This window comes from Notolepis coatsorum (assembly GCF_963971535.1).
Source record: "Notolepis coatsorum genome assembly, chromosome: 19".
NCBI classification, from domain to species: domain Eukaryota; kingdom Metazoa; phylum Chordata; class Actinopteri; order Aulopiformes; family Paralepididae; genus Notolepis; species Notolepis coatsorum.
Genome location: NC_140183.1, coordinates 25793605 through 25814018, shown reverse-complemented (window position 1 = coordinate 25814018; position 20414 = coordinate 25793605).

Below are 20414 nucleotides of genomic sequence, written 5' to 3'. Positions count from 1 at the left end.
CCTAGCCCCGCCCCTGGGCTCCAGGCCTAGGGCAGTGATCGCCCGCTTACATCACTACAAGATTAAGGAGGCTATTATCCTGGAAGCTCGCAAAAGGAGAGGGAATCTGACATACAGAGGGAAACCATGTCTCGATCTTCGAAGACTACTGCCCCGAGGTGGTCGAGCAACGATCACAATATCGAGATGTCATGGGGCCCCTGTACAAACATGGATTTAAACCGTCGCTCCAATTCCCTGCGAAGCTGATCATCCGAGCCAAGGATGGCACGAGGATGCATCTACCGTCGCCAAAGGACGCCGTGCACTTCCTGAGGACCCGGCCCAGAGAGACCCCGACACCGGCTTCACCAGAGCCGGACGCGGACCCGATGCCGGCTCCACCGAGGCCGGACGCGGACCCGACACCGGCTTCACCAGGGCCGGACGCGGACCCAATACCGGCCTCATCAGATCCAGACGCGGTAGTAGCTCTGGGCCGTTAGCATCCTGCTACGGCTATCACACAGAGAGGGGTTGCATTTAATATTTTATTACATATGTGATTATGGATGAATACTTGACGTTAGGCTTCGCCTGGAAGTTTATCTTTTTCTTTTCTCTCGCTATCTGACATAAGGGGAGGAGGGGGACAATTCTGTTGTATATGACTCTTGTACTGTTGCACGACTATAGCCACGGCTGGGATGCTAGGATGCTAAGTGCTAACGTTCCGTTTCGGAATGAGCGGGACCTATTTTTATTTGTATTTTTTTGTTTCGGATATTTCTGCCACGCTTATAACTTTTACGCGCTATACCAGCGCCCAGCCGTGTTTTGGTTCATAGCCACTGGGATGCGTTTACTGTTGCTTGCACATTGAACAAACTGGGGTCTCGTGGCTGCGCCAACCGGGTCGCGGCTATTCAAATCCCAACCGGTTCATGCGACCCGCATGGCTCCCATCAATATTTGCTGCTGACAATGTGCTCGCTGGAGCGGCAGATGACCCCCTGCACAGCGCCCTCCTCTGGCGGGGAGGCCTAATTGTATAGGGTCCAACCAGCGTCAGGGAAGATAACAGACCCACGGACAAGGTATCGCCCCCTCCCGGCCTGGTGGATGTACTGCACGCCTGTTCTATCGCAACATGCCTGGAAGATACACCCCCCCCCCCCCCCCTTTTACCAATAGTTATGGGCTCCAGCCGTTGACCTTACTAATGGCTTATGGTTCAATTTGAATTTTCTTGTTTACTTTACACTTTGAGGCACTTTTATATACAGGGGAATGTGGCAGTTAGCCACTGAGATGGTTCTACGAATGGTAGGTTTGAAGTCTCTGGGAATGTTGGAAGAACATCCTATTGTTTTGGATCAAGGATGAGGTCCCATCAAAGAGGTCATGGCACAACATCATAATGGAATGCATTCCCTGGCTGTGAGTATATCACGTGCATGCTGCATTCCAAGTTGGACACTTTTTATGAAATCTGGGACCCTTATCTGTCACATATTGGACCTGCGCTATCCACCACTGTACTCGCCGGATTTCCCCATTACCAGTAACCTCCCAATGGACCAATGCTGCCTTGTTTTGTCTGATTGTACTGGCATTGTTGCCGAGGGAACCGTAACTGATGCAAAGGTGCTTACATATACACGGACACATGCACACGCTCACACCACACATATACGCATGCACACACATAGAACCCACGTCACTCACACACATGCAACATGCAGGAGAGGTTTGATTTTTGAGCGCTGTATCTGTAGTTCAATACATAAAACGATATCTCAGTGATTAACTAGTTCCTACAACTCTGCCAGTCTGCCATACTTGCTTCTTCAAGATGGTGGTGCTATAGCCATGGTCTTCTATACATACATGTTAATTCCCTGTGTTTCTACCTCTATGGCCAGGACCAATAATGATCTGTTAGCAGTGTAGCTATGCTCAATACACACAATTGTTAAGGGGATGCAGACCAGAGAAAGACTTGGGTAGGATGGGTTGGGGGGGGGGGGGGGGGGGGGGGACACTGTACAACTGTACAAGCAAAACTGTACATTGAAATATTGACAAAACCATACTAGGTAATTTACTGTACATTGGAGGGGGTTGGGTTAGAACATTTACAGGGGCCAGTTTCGAATTGCAGTCTCCCGTAGGTGTTCTTTGAGAGTAGTTTTGAAAGTTCACATTCCTTTACAGCTTTGGGTAATCCACACATTTCCCTTTCAAAATTTCAAAATAACAAACAATCAATCAACACTAAAAAAGTTACCTGTATGAATAAATATTAAGCATCAGTAATGTCTGCAGGGTACAGATGAGTGAAGTGTCAGATGTGTGAATGTAGAAAAGTGCAGCAACAACACCAGCTAACCCCACATGGTAGGTGGAGACAATGGAGGTGTTAGCATGGCCCACCATAAAGACTCTAATGACTGACAACCTGCTCAACTCACTTGCCAATCACTTCCCATAAAGGGAAATAGGACAGCAGGGAGAGGGGAAGGGCTGCCAGACGATGTTACCCCAACACTGGTAATAATAAGACATCCGCTATGAAAAAACTGACTTCAAGTTTGAACATTTAGCCTTTACCCTTTCACTGCCACACTACAAAGGGTTAACAATTTCATTACCACACTACAAAGGGTTAACTACTTAACTCACGGGCACATTTTTCAGAAAACGCCTGAAAATTGCATACCCAAAGTAATCTGCAATTTATTATACTTTATACTTATGGCACATGCATGAGTCTGGTCTCTTTTGAAAGGAAACATTCTGAATTTTCATCCACAACAGGAAGAATCACTCTACATGCTTTTTAAATTTTTAAGTAAAGTTTTTACGTTTTTCTTTTTACTTCCATTTGAATTATCTTGCAAACAGAGGCCTCTTACAGGTTCCAGCTGATAGGTATGACCTGGAAACCACAATGGGCCCATAGCCTAATGCCTTATCTAGTACAGGTCCAAAGTTGATAACAATACCACAGAAAATTTGTGTTTTACTAAACGTGTTATAATGGTATGTCTATGCGTTTTCCCTAAATGGCCACTTGGAGTCTCCAAATCACTGGGTTAACCCTTTCACTACCTCACTGCAAAGGGTTAATGCTTTCACTACCACACTACAGAAGGTTAACCTTTCACTACCACACTACAAAGGGTTAACCTTTCACTACCACACTACAGAAGGTTAACCTTTCACTACCACACTACAAAGGGTTAACCTTTCACTACCACACTACAGAAGGTTAACCTTTGAATGTTAACCTTTGTGGCCATCTTGGTCTATATGTCATAATTTGTCAAGTAATTTGTCAAGTATACTATTATATACTTATTGTGTATGTGTCTTGTAAGCCCATATGGGCTGGGCATACACCTGTATGTAAGACACGAAAATAAAAAAACATCAAATCAAATCAAAACCACCATTTTCAGCCTATATTGGACACTGAACATCTACTGGCTTAGCAGCAGCTTGTAACATATGTCCACAGACTGTCTTCTAAGCTTGAGTTGTGTAAAATATGTTGTATATATATGTCCACAGACTGTCCTTTAAGCTCAAGCTGTGTAAAATAAGTTGTATATGTCCACAGACTATCATCTAAGCTCGAGCTGTGTAAAATAAGTTGTATATGTCCACAGACTGTCCTTTAAGCTCGAGCTGTGTAAAATAAATTGTATATGTCCACAGACTGTCTTCTAAGCTCGAGCTGTGTAAAATAAGTTGTATATGTCCACAGACTGTCTTCTAAGCTCGAGCTGTGTAAAATAAGTTGTGGCTCTCAAAGCCACCCAAACTACAATGCCATTTTCAGATTTATTATGATGAGGTAATAAATGGCTCTGGCACCATCTAGTGGATACAATCCAAAATAGTTTACCCTGAAACATTGTTCAATTAGAACCTGGATCTTTTGATTTTGACTTGAATTGTGGACTCTAAATATTTAAATATTACAGTTGTGTTATGACTATGCACTGTTGTGTTGCGACTATGAGCTGTTGTGTTGACTATGAGCTGTTGTGTTGACTATGAGCTGTTGTGTTGTGACTATGAGCTGTAGTGTTGTGACTATGAGCTGTTCTGACTATGAGCTGTTGTGTTGTGACTATGAGCTGTAGTGTTGTGACTATGAGCTGTAGTGTTGTGACTATGAGTTGTTGTGTTGACTATGAGCTGTTGTGTTGTGACTATGAGCTGTTGTGTTGTGACTATGAGCTATTGTGTTGACTATGAGCTGTAGTGTTGTGACTATGAGCTGTTGTGTTGTGACTATAAGCTGTTGTGTTGACTATGAGCTGTTGTGTTGTGACTGAGCTGTTGTGTTGACTATGAGCTGTTGTGTTGACTATGAGCTGTAGTGTTGTGACTATGAGCTGTTGTGTTGACTATGAGCTGTAGTGTTGACTATGAGCTGTAGTGTTGTGACTATGAGCTGTAGTGTTGACTATGAGCTGTAGTGTTGTGACTATGAGCTGTAGTGTTGACTATGAGCTGTAGTGTTGTGACTATGAGCTGTAGTGTTGTGACTATGAGCTGTAGTGTTGTTGTAACTGAGGGGTACAATTCCCTGACTGTATTGTTAAGTATGGTATTATTAAACCACTACCTCTTGTACTTTAACTTCTGGCCATCCAGTACATGATATAGATATGATGAACACTTTCCCACCTGATGAAACGAAGTCCACACAAATGTACAAATCGAATATTTAATATAGCAAAAGGTATATACAACGTTCACTTGTTTACACTTATGATTTGAAATGCACTTGTATGGCAAATGAGTATTCGTAGGTAAATCAACATTGAATGTCCAATCTCTGGTTACGCAGGGAGTAAGTATACAACCCGGTTCTTTAGGGAACTATAGCGATGGTACTTAAATGATTATAGCTGGATACACTAAGGGGGGGGGGGGTCCCGCTGGTTGTAAGACAGTAGGAGGGGGGGGTTAGAGAAGCCGCTGGCGGTATCCCATCTGGCCGACGATTTCTTGGAGAATTCAAAGTCTTGAACACGGTGCCCACAGAACCTCGGTCCGCAGATGAATACAGCTGGACCCTCTGGTGGACGGTAGCTGCCGGTCCACAACGGAGAGACGTGAGGCGACCTCACTGGTGTAGAGCGCCGTCTCACCTGGACTCCTCTCCGGGGGGTAGTTCCAACACTCAGCAGTGTTGGCCGTTATCCATGGAATAATCAAAGCACCCAAAGCATAATCCAAGCCGTGGAAGGCTCGCCGTCGTCCGGGTAAAGTAATCCAATGTACAGGTCTCCTCGTCCTGGCCCGGAGCTCCTCGGATGCAAGCACCACTAGTGGTCTGCCCAGCCTGGTTAAGACTAGGGATGTCCCGATCGCCTTTTTTTGCTTCCGATCCGATCCCGAGCATGTGATTTTAAATATCTATCGATCCGATCGTTTCCGATCCGATCTTTCACATTAGTAATCAATTTTGACGCATTTTTGTCAGAAACTGGCAGAGCGAGACAAGCCCATCTGTTGCTTATAATAGTCCGGGGCGCGAGAGCGGAGGCTTTTGTTATTACATTCACCCTGAGAAATGTGCTTCTGCTTCATATGAGAAATATTAAAAGTTTCAATATATGTTTGCACATTAGTATACATTCAGTGTTCGACTTACGTAATGGTCCATTCTGGTCTGAAACGCCGACGATAAACCTCAGTCACGTAACGTTATCCTCCAGGTGAAAATTTAGTCTGAAAACTTCGCCTCCAGCCTGCTGCTTCATGAGTTTTTCCTCCACGCGGAATCTCCTCCTTGCAAACATTGCAACTGGCTTGACTTTCTTTTAAAATGCTTAGTTCCAAACCTCTGACATTAAGTCTAGCTGCTCAAGTCGGTGGATATTAACCGTGTTTCGGGAGCGACGTGTTGTTGTTGTGGTCGCGTGTAGCGTGTAGCGTCTAAATTAAAGGGAATGTTTGTTGCAACGGTGAAAATTAAAGGGGAATGTGTTTGTTGTGGATAATTATTCTGCTCTGTGTGACAATAAATACATTAATGATGATATATTATATGTACTTTAAAACCAAAACTAAGGCCTCCGTATGAGTTTAAGACGTGGACATGGTCATGTTTGTTGAATAAAATTTTTCTTTTTTTGACTGCCGATTTTTATTATTATTTTTTCCCGATCCCCGATACTCTGAAAAGCACGTGATCGACGCCGATTCCGATCACGTGATCGGATCGGGACATCCCTAGTTAAGACTCCAGATGACGTCAGGAACGATGGGGGTGCTGCTCACTTTATAACTCTAACCGACGATGCACCATACATAATAGACTATTATTAGCTTAATAGAATACGTCCAACTCGACGGTATAGTGCCAAACTATGACAATTCAACTATTAATCCACACGATATCTCAATGCCTATTCTGAGGCCAAGTAGGCCTTACTGCACCACACGTGCGTCGTGGGTGAGGCTTCGCGTCTGTTACTCGGTTGGAGGGTAAAGAACTAATGGACTAAAAGAAAGTTCTACTTTACTCGCGCCATATATATATGCGCTGTGAACAAATAGTACCATTCGTATTTCGCCAGACGTATTCCTACGCGGAACCGGGCTTGCCACGACATGTTGGGCGGCACGATTGAACTTGAACCTAGGGGTATGGCTGCTGGCGCCAGGTTCTCGTCCAATGGTAGAATGAAACTATTATGGGCTGTTTAGTAGACTAAAGGGATATTCAGTGCATATTGTACAAGGAATATACAGGGGATATCAAACGATATACAAATACTATTTAAATATATATATATAAATAAATATATATATTCGGTTTAATCTGATCCTTCACAACAGTTGTAATAACAAAAGAAATATAATTTTTTCCTGCCGCGGTTTTGCACATATAGCATATTTTAATACACTTTATTGAATATTAATTATATATATAGTTATTGCCTGACACACTGTAAACCCGCATGTTCAAAATAATTAATTAGTTTGAGTAGGGTATACTCAATATTCTATGAAAGTTCTACTAACTTGAATGTCTTGAGTTCGTGTGACGTGTTCTTATGTTTTGAGTAAATAAAACTCATAGTTATTGATTGACTTGGAACTATTCACTTATTAAGTAAGTGTAATGTAAAAGCATAACTTAAGTACAACTTAAGATAATTAAGTAGATACAGACTGTAAACTATCTATCTATCTATCTATCTATCTATCTATCTATCTATCTATCTATCTATCTATCTATCTATCTATCTATCTATCTATCTATCTATCTATCTATCTATCTATCTATCTATCTATCTATCTATCTATCTATCTATCTGTCTGTCTGTCTGTCTGTCTGTCTGTCTGTCTGTCTGTCTGTCTGTCTGTCTGTCTGTCTGTCTGTCTGTCTGTCTGTCTGTCTGTCTGTCTGTCTGTCTGTCTGTCTGTCTGTCTGTCTGTCTGTCTGTCTGTCTGTCCGTCCGTCCGTCCGTCCGTCCGTCCGTCCGTCCGTCCGTCCGTCTGTCTGATCTATCTCCAAAACTGAAATTGAGAGGGGGGGGGGGAGAAATCACATTGATGCCCACATGTTATCTGGAGAAACATCTGCTTTTAGAGAGCGTAGCCTCGTGGAAGGTGTCATGGCCTAATGGAAGGTGTCATGGCCGGATGTGTAAAAATAACTTCTGCTACGTCCTTCTATCCTGTTCTTCACACTACACTGCTACACACACAAGTGCTGCTGATATTCCAGCGTTAGCAAAACAACATAATCCCAGGTAATGATAATAAAACGGCTTAAGCAATCAGAAATAACGTTTTGGGATCATCTCTTGTGGATGTTGCGTCTTAACGTGGATTTATCAGGAGATAATGGATCGGCCTGGCACTTGCGTAAACAAACCGTCCGAGGCCCGCCTCGCTTCCCAACAACAGGATAACTTCATCAATGACAATGTAATCTTCCTTTGTGGATCTGGTGTGAAGCCAAGGCTGCAGTGTTGTTGATAACATCCGAGCAACGTGAATAATACGCTGCCTTATGTTCCGTCAAACACCTGGATATCAAACTAATGAACTGCTGACTTGCGTATAGCGTCGTATAGCTTTGTGTTTATACGCTCATATGTATACACCTGAGATTAAAACGGGACTGCCGACCGTTGGAGCGAGGAATTCTCGCTGTGAGCGGCGCCTTGACAGGTGAAATGAGGCAAAAGGCACGAGGGCTGGTATGAAGCATCTCCCATTTCCCCGGCTCCTTGGAAGGCTGCCACCTGGCTTCTCGCCTCCATGTCTACTGTTTTATAAACATGTTCATAATCACTCAATATGCTGTACATACAGGCACGGATGTTGTAGCGCGTTGGAGAAGCGGAAAGTGTGCGTTGAGTTGCCTTGCATTACATGCAGGGACCTTTGGTGTGTGTGTGCGTAAGTATTTGTATAAGGATTGCGATTCACATCACTACCGATTAAAATCAAAATCGATTCACAAATTCCATTCCGTTGTCATCTACTCCCCATAACAGCAGAGCTGCTCACCATATCTCGCTCGATGTTAGCACTTTCTTTGGGCAGTTGGAACGAGATGCAAAAGTTTGAAAATGGACAAATGGACCGCCCTCACTACTTTTAAGGACTCTATCACAGCTATTTTAATTGTAACTTGTCTGTTCTGCTTAATGTATTTCATACCTTGTATTTGGTTGTTAGCTTGATGTGTTTTAATTATTTCCCTTACCTCTGTGATGTATGTATCGTCTATTTATTTAATTTTATGTTTTTGTCCACTTTGCCAGTTACCCTTCGAGAGGCCTTTTTGTCCTCTCGCTAGGCAGTCATTGTAAATAAGAATTTGTTCTTAACACAATGGCCGCCAAAAAACGAGTTAACTCGTTATAGCCCGCCAATCGAATTCTGCCAACAACAAGTAAACTCATTATTGGATCGTTATTTCTTTTATTCGCTATTTCCATTCATAATTCATCCTGCTATGCTGCAGACTGTGTGGCCCTCTGTCTGAGATTGCAACGGTCCGATACCACCGCCTAATGCCTTACGGCCGCTATTGTACTCCATCTGGAACGATGTGGTTTGTTTTCCTGGCCGAGCTGCAGCGTGCAGGCGGGGTCTAAACACTCCAGCAGCACAAGCGATTATAGGGATGGCATCGACGAGGGTCCCCGCCCCCCCGTTAATTTTCTTTGGTGGATTACGTTGGACACACGATCGCGACCAGTATTTGCGAATGACGATCAGATAATTGGATTATTCTTTTTGCAGTACATCATAGACAAGGTAAGGACTATATATTATCAATCTTGCGTTGATCCGATCATTCTTTCCTCGCGATCGCAGCGTGTGTCTGTGTGTGTGTGTGCCGGTGTCCCGTTGGTTGCGATCAAAGCACGGAGGGGCGACCTCCCCCCCACCCTTTCTTGCATGCATGATGAAACATAATACAGATAATCTAGCGTTGATTTCTGATTGATTATTGATCCAGGAGAAATGGCAACGTGTTTAAAAACGGAAATGTATGGATGAAAAAAGCATCTGTTTTTTGCATGTTGACCGGAAGAAACTCACTGACAATCAACGCTGTTATTAGATCCATAGCTATAATATTTAATATAGTTTTAGCACTACAAACACCGGCATCTACCCCCATTGCATTACAGCGCTGGCACAAACGGCCATACGCCCACAGCGACCTCTGGCGTCCAATGTGTTAATTGACCTGCCTGGTTAAATAAATAAATAAGAATAATGATTCCATTTATGTTTCATATTTAGTGGACTAAACTGGAAAATACATCTTACTCAAGGTTTACATTTGATTCAGTGTGATTTCTTTGAGAGCTATTAAACTGTCTACCACAGTTGGGAAATCAAATGGGAAAAGTAACTCAAAACTTCAACTAGAATCAAATCTATGCAAGTAATGAATCAATAATAGATTGATTGAAAGACTTTTCTCATCGAAATCAAATCAAATCCTGAGATTTCCGAATCGCTGCACATCTTAAGTATATGTGGAAATACATCAGTTAGTAGGCCTACTGGTATATCTGTGTATGTTTTTGATTTACCTCAATCTTTACTATCTTAAATTCATCCATAAGATATGATATAAGATATTCCTTTATTGATCCCATTGGGGAAATGTGGGTGGCATGGGGTAGGGGGGAAATGAGGTACAGGTATGGGCAGGGTGATGTATGGATAAGATCTGAATATAAAAATATGAGGGGAAAAAGTAAACAGTAAACAATATAATTAACTCTGAATATAAAAATATGAGAAAAGAAAAAGTGTAATCAAAGGTGCAGATGTTATAATATATGTTACAATAACTATAGTAGGGCTGACCCCAATTGGTCGAATAGTCGACTAATCGATCGAAAGGAGCCGTAGTCGACTGCTAACCTCTTAGTTGAATGGAAAAAAATATATATATATAAAAAGAAAAAATCATTCTTTCCAAAAGCAAAGAGGCCTAGAAGCGTGGCTAACACTAATTAATAATGGAGCGCAACTGTACTTGCCTAAACGTAACCTTTCTAACCGTTACCTGAACCTGAACATTGTTTTATGTCTATCCTCCATCGTTCCACTACCTCATCCAGGAGCATGGTGAGGTATTGTGTGTCTGTGACCATTGGTGTGAAGGAGAAGGAATTAAAGGACAAAAAAAATCAAGGTGCCCTTCTTTTTCACCATTCACCATTACCATTGGATTTAGCGTATATGAAATCATGTTAAAAACACACCAGACTAATGAAAGTCAACACATACGAATAAAATGGAAAATAAGTGGTGTGTGGCATTTTAGTCAGATGTGGTGGTGAGAGCTTCGCTCTCGTGGCTGCGGGCGCATCACAGCCATGGCAATATTCCTGATATTCCACTGGTTGGAGTGTATTATTGCTTTTATACAGCAAGTTGCACCGTCAGGAAAAATATAGGATCAATACAGACAATTCTAGGTTATTTTATATCGATTTCAGTGAACTTGGCGTAGAAATTTTTTTCCTTTTTTTTTTTTATTGATTGATCTTTTCCCCCCTCCATTTTCCTCCGATTTTCTCCCATCCCAATGTTAGTCGTATGCCAATTCCCAATCCCCTTCCTGGTCGCTGCGCACTTACCCCCCACAGTCAGATCATCTGGGAGAGTGGAGGCTATCACGTGCTTCCTCCGACACACGTCCAGCCAATCAACCACTTCTTTTCACCTGGCAGCGCGGATCCTCCCCGAGAGGGCGTAGCGTGTGGAAGGATCACACTATCCCACTCAGGTCCTATCCGCGCTTAGCAGGCGCCCCGACCGAACTGTAGGAGTCGCTGTTTACAACGACCCGGACCCACCCCGCCAGCTTCTCCCACCCTCTAATACAGCCAATTGTATTAGTGTGAACGGCCAGCCAAGCTGGTGACTGACAACCCCGGAGCTGTGAGCTGGATTCGAACAACAGCTCCGGGGTTGGTGACGAACGCAATCTCCGCTACGCCACCTAACTGCCCTAGAAATTTTTTCCTAAAGATGTATCGTTGCTATGGAATTTCATCAACCAGCTTGGCAACACAAATGAGTGACGTATTACTACTCTAATTTAACGTACCCGTTAACTATAAACGAGTGGATAGATATAGAGGACGGGCCTACATCTAAGGTTTATAGTTAAAGGGTATGTTAAATCAAACGTAACGTCCGTGGAGTAGGTCATGTTGACAGTTTCCGTTTGATGAATGGCAGTTGAAACTTTCTACAACATTCTAAAGCCAGCGCAGTGGTATATGCATGGTGATTTAACCGTGAGTGTATCATGAATATACTCACGGCTTAGAACGCTCTCGACCAATCACAATGCGTGGTCGGACCTACCTGTTGTATAAATATCTGTATATCGCTTACCCCTGCTCTTACTAGTTATACCACTGGCCAGTATGGCTTACTACCATAATGTATTTATCTAATCTAATTTATGTGGTGAATCAGCAGAATTATTTGGGTTGGAAACAGCTGTTGCCCCCACGTACCACTAGCTCATTGTTATTTTGGTCTTTTGTGATGTCCAGCACTACTGGTCTGATACCCCCATTAACGTCCCAATCATGTCTGACCATTTATACCCTGCGGTTTAGTTGTCGTGCTCCGTTCAGGCTGAAATCACACGTAGCGTCAGTACAAAGCTGGACAGCTCTTAGAAAATTGTGAAAGTGAGAACGAAAATGGGGGTATCAGACCAGTGATGCTGGCATATTACAAAAGCATCAAAACCACCAATAACAGAGCAGAAATAGAGATGAACACTGTGTGCTTTCCCCTTTTTTCTTACTCCTTTCCTTATCTGTCCATCCTCCCTCTTTCCATGACCTCCATTAGGCTACTGCTCCACCAAGCTGAACTGAAACCTGTTTTTTGCTGCATCACCGTCAATTAGATAACAAGCCTATTCAGGGGAGATTCATCTGTATGCATGTGTCTGGTTGTTTGTGATGAATGTGTTTATGTCTGGGTATTTGTGATGAATGGACCTCAATCTCGAACGCAGTTACGAAAAGGTTACGAAGAGATTTCTTAGTTGGAGAGGAGTTGGGTTCCCCGTCGCCAAGGGCTGGACTGGGACAAAAAATCCACCCAGGCCATCCACCAGTACACCATCCTTGCGGTCCCTTAAATATGCATACTGTACTGTTCCCCCAAACCACCACAAAGCTGGGTAGTAAGTGCCATGGACAAGTGGACCAGTGCAAGTGGACCAGTGTACTCACTCGCTCTTGGTTGAATCTTGTTTTGGGTGGTAATGTAAAAACACCTGCACCATAGCAGGCTCAGGATGGGCAAAGTAGTCTGCAGCCTGTTCCTCCCTTTCTCTCCTCCACAACCTGGTATGACCAGACATAACATTCATCATAGAGCACGCACAGAGAGGATAAAATAATATCCAACAGGATCTCGACAAAGTAAACTATATAATTGGTATAACGTGATGCGGTCGGAAAACTATTGCTCACCAGTCTCCGCTGTCTAACTCAGCTGTCAGACATTCCATTCACTAATTTGAAGACTCCAGAAGGGGGGGGGGTGAATCTATGCCACGCCCCCACAGTCATCAACAGATAAGTATCCAGGTAATTATCCATTTCAAGATTAATTTAAATCATACAGGTAAGTACAATTTCATATCAATTATTAATATAATCCATAAATCTAAATATATATTTTTTGTTACAGGTTTCGCATCAAACTCAAATTTGGTCAATATGGCTCCAACCTAGGCTCCAAGGCCAGGAGTGGAGGGAGTGTCTCGTCCGCTGCAGCCAGCCGCACCACGCCCGGAGGTAACGGTAGGGATCGTCGTGACCAGGCTCCCCAGAACCGTTCCTCCGGGCGGCTCCCCGTGGGGGCAAACAGCGCTCTGCATGCGGCAGGCGCCGCTAGTGACTTCCCTGTTTACCCCCCCCCCCCCCCCCCCCCCCCACCCAACATATGATTTTGTTTTTAAATTAAAAAGTCCCTCCTGGTGAGGGACTGGTTTTTGTTACAAAATGTGTGTTTATTCACTATATATTTGGGATACGATGTATAACCCTCACCTAGCTGTGGGGTTGTGTGTTTGCTTAGGAAGTAGGACAGTTTTCTTGAAAATTGTGTTCTGGTCGCTATACATGTGTGCTTAGCAAGGCCTGTGGCTAGCACTCGGTCGAAAGACTTGTCTTCCCTCATCATGAAGAAGACGGTGTTCTTCTTGCAGTAGTAAAAGTTAACTTTACCCTTTTTATCTGAGGGGGTTGTGTGTATTCTGTTACGTTTGGGAAACATGGCATCGAGTCCACAACCAGGTTAGAGTGTTAGCCTACAGAAGTAATCACATATGTAGCTTGTACGAGGTCTTTGACCCTCTCTTTAAACGTCTGTGTTTTCTCTTTACTTGGTGAAGTATGTAAACACGGGTGACGTATTTCGCACATGAGCCTAAAGCCTTGTATAAAAACCCGTTTCACAAACAAGTTTATCGTCTGTGGCTGGCGTGCAATGGTTGAGCTTATCCTAGTGGATATACGCTTTTCATGTAGCATGCTAGGTAACTGGTATCATGCGCTGCTTGTTTGTTTTCATCGTATCCGGGGTATGGGGTCATAAGGGGGTGAACTGATAAACCCCTCCCCCCTTTTTCTGATTGGCCAGGGGGTTGGACCTCCTGTTCTTCGGTCTTCCTGTCATCATAGGGTGGGGAGAGAGGGGGGGGGGGGTTCCCTGGTCCCACGCCATATTTGGGCAGGTGGGTCATGGAATTTCCCCGGCCATAGAATACGTCACTGGGCGTGTTTCTATTGGTCGTGAGGCTTCCGTGAGTTTTTTTCAGGCTCCAACGTTATCTGGTTTCTTGTTAGAATTACCATTGATGTGTTTTGGGTCTCGACGTGTACATGGCGCTGGCCCTGGGTGTTTTAGTGTGGAACCACGCATGGGCTTGGCACGCCTTGGTTGCTCATTATAAAAACAGTGTTTTTTGTAGAGCGACTGGGATGGAGATTTTATCTCTTCCGAGCGCCAGTGTACTAGGTTAGTCTCGACGAACTCTCGCTCATCTCTGGGGGGAGATGACGGAGTAGATCGAAGCATTGGCGGAGGGGTCTCACGCCCATAGGGTGGGCCACCGGGCACGGTGCGTTCATGTTCTGACCGTCTTGGTGGCGCCCTCTGTGATGTTTTAGATCGACACGCGTACCTACCTCCCTCTTAGGACTGGGGATGGTGGCGTGATTAGGACACTGGATTGGTTCTGGTCGCGCCGGACCAGGTCAGTTAACCCTTTGTCCGCCGGGGCGCAGATCTGTTGTTCTGGTGCCCTGAAGGACTTTGTGCTTTTTCGGTGGGGAAATGCCGGGTTGGCCCGGGCGTCGCAGGGATTGATGTTATGGAGGTGTGTGTTGTGGTTACGTCACTACGAGTTATCCTTCACAGTTGCTTGGTCCATATTGTGTTGTACCTTGCGCTGTGCTAAGGGGCCTGGTCCTTCTCCATTCTTTTTCACCCCTGCCTTCCCCTGCTCGGCGGAGCTGGGAGGGGGCTGTCGAGGTGGTTCTATTGTACTCCTCTGACATCCCTGTGTACGTCCCGGTCCGCCGGGCCCAGGTCTGGACTCATTCTCGTCAACCTGTTGGCCTGGGTTAACCTCTTCTTGAAAACTGAAATACTTGTACTGCCTGTATAGCCGGTGTATATGTGCAGTTGTGTTTCAGAGTTTTTTCTTGGGGGGGTTAAGGGAACAACCGCCTCCTGTTAAACTAAACATAGGGGGGTGGTTGATTCCCCGGTGTGTTGGTAGCAGAGTCGACTCTCGGGTTTAGGCCGGGCTTGACCCCGTCTGCCTGCGAGTGTGCCCCCGCACTTTTCATGACGTCTGCCAATCGTGTCAGCCTTCTATACCTCGACCTCTCTAGGGGGTCGGGTTTTGTAGAGGCTGCGACATGGTGCACAGCATACCGAACGCCCCTTCCGCCGGGGTGCTGTTCACAGTAGACCCCTTAGGCGCCTGTCTAGTCCGCAGTACTCCGGGCACAGGTCGAATTACGCTCTTGACCTGTTGCCAGGATTGAGGGATCAACCTCTTTGGGGGTTGTCTCCCCGGTGCGCCGACTGGCCCCACAGTGTTGTGGGGGTGTAGCCTCTGTAGAGTGCTTCAGGGCGGCGTGCTGTAGGGGGGGGAGGGCCTGTTCTTGGATTGGGCCCTGTCCGATACGCTGGCGATGTGGGGGGTGGTGTCACTAGTGACCGTCTGGTGGGGTCTTGATGCTACAGAATGGGTACAATACAGTAGGGAAGAACGGGGGACGTTGTCACACTAGTGTGAATTGCTCATCATCAAAACATCTTTCAATAGTCATTCCTACATTAAATTGAAGCTTAAGATGTTGGCTTGAAATGTGTATCCCTCTCATTTTCCAACGTATTGTAACAAAGATTTAATCACCTATCAAAGACACTCTGACACATTGTGACAACCAACCCCATCATGGGGATGGTTGTCACACACTATGGGGTTGGTTGTCACCATGTGTTTTAATGGGAAAAATCTTAAAAAGAAGACAAGAAGGCAGAACTAAATTTGAAAGTTTAATTGCATTGACAAGTTGACAAATACATAACTTAATGCATCTTAACATGAACATGAACAGAAAACACATCTTTAGGCCATCCTATATAACAAAATAAGAACACAATAAATCGGCCTAACAATAATAGCCTACACAACATGTGACAACCAACCCCAAATAAAATGTGATGACCAACTCCAACTGGAATGTCTTGATAGCATCAAGGCTAACAGCCATCTAACAACTAGTTAGCTAGCTAACAAGAATCTAAACTATATCTATCCCTTCACACTTTTTAAGGGTAATAATTGTTTCATTATAAACCAATTGTGTAAAAGCCTAGAAGAAAAATACTGAGGAGCGGAATATTTACAAATGGACATGAAAAACACAAAAAGTCCTCTCACCTCAAATTCAGCTGTTTCACTCCAAAGATGACAATGTAGGTGAACTCTGACCCCAATTCTGGACATTTAAATACCAAAGTATGGGAGACAGGACCCTCTGGTTGTGAAATATAATGAATGTGACAACCCTACAGTTCAATACACACAATTGTTAAGGGGATGCAGACCAGAGAAAGACTTTCGTCTTGTTTACATCAGGGTCCCCCATTTTCAATTCACCCTGTCCAATAATTTTCGAGATCGCCAAATGATTGACGGAGGTAGAGGCTCGAGAGTTTGAAAAACTCAACAAATAGGGATTTAATTCGATATATATATATATTGTATTAAAGAATATGGACACCCGAGCCGCTAGAGGTCGCCAAAGTGCCGGTGGGCAAATCGTCCTCAAGAGGGCCCACATGTCAGCTGTTGCATGCTAAGAGGATTTATGAATATTGTATGAATATTGGAGTATTTTCTACACACTTACTGCCCTTTGCCCTGCCACTTACTGTACAATATCCCCTCATAGAATGTTTTCATTCATGAACTGCATATTTTGAAAATAGTTTTGTTCAGTATTCCTGAATTTCCCCAAGGGGATCAATAAAGAAATATCTTATCTTATCTTATCTTATCTTATATCTTCACTTAAAACACAACAGAATGAAAAGAACATCACTGACATGGCTCAAAGTTTAATATGTATCCACATTAATAAGTACTGCATAAAGACACAATCAAAGCATATTTAAATAGAACACGTGAATATTGAGCTGCTCTAGTCTAGAGAGACTTTTTCAGACTGCAGTTTAAACACATGGACATCAAAGTGAAGAAGAAAGCAAGTTTTTTTTTTTTTTTTTTAATCTTTTCATTCCTGCGGCCAGTTATTTATACATAATAGCAGCATAAAGATGAAACAGGACAGGAAGAAGGAGCATCAAAACAGCCTCGGCAAAACTGATGAAGCGTAGAAAAACAAACAATTCTGTGGAATAGGAATACATTTTTGATTTAATCAAGTAAATAACGGAAAGAAAATCTAGAAATCGTGAAGCTTCTATCTAATAGTAGGAGACCCCCTGCATATTCCTTTTGCCAGTGGCAAAATTGATATATTTATATTTTCAGGCTTGCACAAGGTGTTTCACAGTGTTGCCTGCTGTAATCTTTGATAACAGGGATGAATGGGGAGTCATCCTTATCTAAGATCATCATTGTTTTTATTTCATATTTGAAATTGCTGATAGAATGGTTAATTTGGTTAAAAATGAACATTTTGTGACAGAAAAACACATTTTTTTCTCCACTTTAGACCAGCTTCCATCCAGTGGTTTCTGCATCCTTGGTTACCATGTAACCACTCTGTGTGCAATTCCCAGCCTTTTGGTAGAAATAGTGATTCATTTAAAATGTCTCTATACACCAGCACGCTGTCTCCTCATTATATGGACTGTCTCTGGTTGTACTATAGCCTCTAGAACCTGAAGGTCAAACTGCATTACCCTGTGTCCCCGCTGGGCTTAAGTTATACTTTATTATCTCCTTGGGGAAATTCGTCCTCTGCATTTGACCCATCCTAACTACTTAGGAGCAGTAATAGGACCCCCTCTTATCTTACAAATTATTTTCAGTGGAACAGGGACATGCATACCCATAACACCAGAGCCAGCATTGCTGACCTGCGTATTCCAAGGTTCAAAACTAATATGGGCAAATGTTCTTTTAAATTCTGGGGAGCCACAAATTGGAATTTGCTACCTTCACAGCTAAAATGCATCAGTAGCCGGCACAATTTTAAGAAAAAAGTTAAATCATGGCTCCTCGACAATGTCAAAAACTAGATTTTAAGATGCATGAAAATGGTGTCTGATACATTGTTGCCTGTGGCTACGTTTGTACTGCATTAAAATGTTCATGTCTATGTAGTTTGTCAAATTGTTATTTATGGTCATGTTTTGTATTGCTTGTCTGTCTGAGACCAAGGACCACAATGGAAATAAGTCTTGACTTTTTTGTGTAGCATCCTTGACGTTTTTTCTGGAATCTTGTATTTAAAAAAGAATTCTAATAAAATCAAATCAAGTGAGCAGCCACACAGTGCGGAGCCTGGGGACCAACTCCAGTTGTAATGTCAGTACATTGGTCAAGGGCAGTGGCAGGATATATACCTAGCATGCATGTCTTTATAGTGTGGGAGGAAACCGGAGTAGAAGAAGAAGAAGAAGAAGTCTTTAATTGCCATGCAGATTAACACACACACAGGTGGGATGGGCGATCCACAGGAACACACACACACAGTACACAGCACTGAGTATAGAGAGGAAACCCACACAAACACGGGGAGAAAGAAAGACCCCCAGCTGCGGTTTGAACTCAGGACCTTCTTGCTTTGAGTCACCTTGCCGCTTCCTTGCCAACATAAATGAATCTCCCTGGAAATGCGGTTTCAAAACTACTTACAGCATCATAGGGATTGGTCACACTTGTGTAAGCATAGTAAGACTAAGAGAAGACACTCAGAGGTACCTCTCCTTAGCTTTTGACTAAACCCCTTTGGGTACATTTTGAATTTGAACAGTCATAAAAGGCTGTGATGGAAAACCAAAGTGAATGTGTTTTATATTCTCTCAAGACGTTAAGCCTTTTAACTGACTGCTTCATACCTTGTCATTTTATTTGGTTGTTTGTTGTGTGTTTTAATTATTTGCCTTACCTCTGTGATGTATGTAATTGTCTGTGTCCAATAGTCTTATCTGGATCTTTTTTTTCTTTTATAATTTCTTTCTATTTATTTTATTAAAATATTTGTCCCCTTTTCCCTGTTACCCTTCGAGAGGCCCTTATGTCCTCTCGCCAGGCCATCATTGTAAATAAGAATTTGTTCTTAATTGACCTGCCTTTTACGGTTAAATAAAAAAAATTATATATATATATATATATATACCAAAAAAAAGTTACATCACATCATTCTAGCATATTTACATCTCTCTACTAAAAGTGACAGTTTCTGAAGTGGGATTTTGATTGTGCTCACTGCATGTATCCTCTCTGATTCCAGTCAAGTGGTTGCCCTGAAATGAAAACAATGATCAATAAATCAAATAAACTATAGGGCCCCCTTTGAGCATCTAAATGCCCCCCTTTCAACAATTCTGCACCCAGTGCCCCCTAACACTCTGAATGCCCCCTGGGGGATGGTACCACCTCTGTTGAGAAACCCTAGTATAGAGCCAGATGTCATAATGACTCTTAGCTCTGTCTTCACTCAAATCAAATCAATTTAGATTAACTAGAAATATAATTTATTCATAGCTTCCCACTCTCTTGGCTCTCTCTTTTCACACTCCTTGTGTGAGTTTGGTAGGAGTAGCAACCTTTGGCTTTATCTGATGTGTAGTCGTTTGTAAAGCTGGGCAGCTGGAGCATGTGCAGTATAGGGCCATCTCTCTTATCACATCTATATGTACAGAGCTGTGCTGTGAGCTCATTTTTACTCTGAAGCAACTTTTCGATACAAGAGCCACACAGAGACACAGACAGAGTGGAATTCCCCTTTAAGAAATACTGGTAGAGGGAGGAGATGTTGCAGAAGATATGCAAGGCTATAATAAAACAACAGACAACTGTCCTCGTGTATTTACCATTTGTGATTCATTTCTCAGACCAACGCAATGTCTTGACACTAGCTAGATAGCCCCAGTGTGAAGTAATACGCTGGCTTCCTCAAGAAACAAAAAAATATATATTGCAATATTGCAATATATTGTGATTTATTACCTTTATTACATACTTTAGCAAATTATGTCCCCAACAGAAAACGTTGTTAACATCTGCAATCTATATACAACATATGTTTCATCTAATGAGATAACATTTTCAGTCTGTTCACCTCATTCCAATAATTGATATTGCAGTAAAATCCTTT